This window comes from Nelumbo nucifera, chromosome 5, assembly GCF_055504915.1.
Source record: "Nelumbo nucifera cultivar China Antique chromosome 5, China Antique-T2T, whole genome shotgun sequence".
Lineage (NCBI taxonomy): Eukaryota > Viridiplantae > Streptophyta > Magnoliopsida > Proteales > Nelumbonaceae > Nelumbo > Nelumbo nucifera.
In genome coordinates, this window is record NC_142653.1 from 71668188 (window position 1) to 71670669 (window position 2482).

At 36.6% G+C, this 2482-nt stretch overlaps 1 non-coding gene across 1 annotated transcript; it reads left to right on the forward strand.

The window, feature by feature from the left end:
• Nucleotides 1–437: 437 nt before the first annotated feature.
• Nucleotides 438–543, forward strand: LOC148791855 (small nucleolar RNA R71). Its single transcript, XR_016076881.1, has one exon. It is a non-coding gene; the product is annotated as a small nucleolar RNA R71 (small nucleolar RNA).
• The last annotated feature ends 1939 nt before the right edge of the window (nucleotides 544–2482 follow it).

Genomic DNA, 2482 nt, shown 5'->3' on the forward strand with positions numbered 1-2482 from the left:
TCCTCCACCCTGGGTTGTATGTGTTCGAATAGGGGTTAAAATTCGGCCTGCCACCATGAGAAATAAAATTATCACTTTTAGGTGAAGCAAAAGGATTACCTAATGGACAGTCAGAATTAATATGTCCTAATTGGCCACAGAAATCACATGGATTGCTAGATGATGTATTTATTGTTGCAACATTAAGAGTATCTAATTTTTTATTCAAACTAGCAAGTTGAGTAGATAAAACTGCAAAAGAATCGATATGGTGTACTCCCCTTCGATCATTTCTGTCATTACTCCATTGGTAGTTGTTCGACACCATTTCTTCCATTAGGTCATAAGCTTCCTCTGGCATTTTCCTCATGACTGTGCCACATGTGGCTGCATCAGAAATGGAACGATTAGAAGGGGTAATACTATTATAAAAAGTTTGGATTTGACGCCAAGTTGGTATCCCATGGTGATGACACTTCCTAAGCATCTCCTTGAATCGTTCCCATGCTTCATACAAAGATCCCTCTCTAATTGAGCAAAAGTAGTGATATCATTAATTAATTTTGCTATTTAAGAGGGTGGAAAATACTTAGCCATGAATTTTTGGGTTAAGTCATTTCAAGTGGTGATGCTTCCTGCAGGAAGTGAGTTAAGCCAATCTTTAGCTCTATCACGCAAAGAAAATGGAAATAGTCTAAGCCTAATAGCATCATCGCTAACTCCATTATGTTTAAATGTATCGCATATTTCTAGGAAATTAACAATATGTGCATTAGGATCATCACTTGGTAACCCACTAAATTGAATACTCGTCTGAATCATTTGGATAATTGCAAGCTTGATTTTGAAATTATTGGCTTGAATTGTGGGCTTGCAAATGCTGGAAGTAGCCCCATCAATTGTTGGACAAGCATAGTCCAAAAGGGTGCGATTTGCCTCCATTTCTTCCTCAACTTCTACTGCTAGTTCGCCTTCTTCAACCTCCTCTCTCGTTTTACCTTTGTTGGCTCTTTGCAATAGGCGAAGAGTTTTCTCTATTTCAGGATCGAATTCTGCTAGTCCTTCTCTTTTAGTGCGTGCCATGCACTGGTAAATCTGAACATAACAAGAGTTCGGACAAATAAAATAAAAAAATAAAAACAGAAATGAAAATCCAAATTAACCAAGGTCAACAAGCTCAAATATTATTTTTGGATTAAATCCCCGGTAGCGGCGCCAAAAACTTGATAGCTATAATTATAACCCTAACAAGTGCACTAGTTATCAAGTAGTATAAAAATATCGTTTCCACGAGGATTTAACAAAATAAGTATTAGAACTACAGCCTACCTTAATTATTTGGACAACCGAAATTCAAATCAACAATAAGAACTACTGAAAACTAAAAGTAGAAAAAAAAATAAAAGCAATGGTAATCACTAACTGAATATGCAACGATTAATTGACATAGTTAGGCTTTCCATAGCCTAAATGGAAATCACAATCTTGGATAAATCATAGTTAGGCTTTCCATTGACATAGTTAGGCTATGTCAATCACATAGTTAGGCTTTCCATTAATGGCCACTCCAAATCGCATTAAGCATAATAACTCATAGACTAAATGGAAATCACAATCTTGGATAAATCATAATAAAAATATATTCATTGACATAGTTAGGCTTTCCATAGCCCTAGCTATAAATAAATTAGTTCATGATAAAGGAAATAAAACAAACAAGAGGAAAGAAAGAACTCATAATGTCGCCCTTGGAGCTGAGATCTTCTCTTCTTCTTGCCGCCACCTCCTTCTTGAAGCTTTCTTGCCTGGCTGATCTCCTTCTTGAAGCTTTCTTGATGGTCTTCTTAATTGCTTAAGAGAGAGCTTCAGTAATTGATTGATGTCAGGTGCTGGTACGCCCACTCTTTACATAGTTTTTGGGGAGGGGCTGTTACAACTACTTGGAGTTATCTCAAGAATGGATAATCCAGGTTAGTTTTACACTAATCCTATCCTATCTTATATTATCTCTTCTCTAATGATCTCAATCTTCTTTAACTTTCTAGAATTACATTTAAAATTCAAATCTAAGAGGACTTTGGATTCTTGAATTTGAGTGGGCTGCTTTAATAAGTTGGGCTGCTATAGGGCTTTTCTGCGAATTGGGCTTCAACTGTGAGCTGGGCTTTACTATGGATCTACTTCGACTTTGGGTCCGATTTTGATTTCAGTACAGGCCGAATCTGTGAAAACCCAAAATATGAAATTTGTATATTTAACTCTTATCTTTCCGGTACATCTTGAATCAGCCCAATCGGAGCCCGGATAAGAGAGTTGGGCCCAGATTACTGAACGGTGCCGAAATTGTGAAAAACCATCCGATTAGCCTTGTCTTCCTTCTGACGATTTCTTTCCTTGCCCTGAATCAAAATACCAGCGTAATGAGTCCAATTAAGTGTTAATTAAGTGTAGAAAGACTGAATATTCATAGATAAGAATATTATAATTTTTATTCACATCAGTG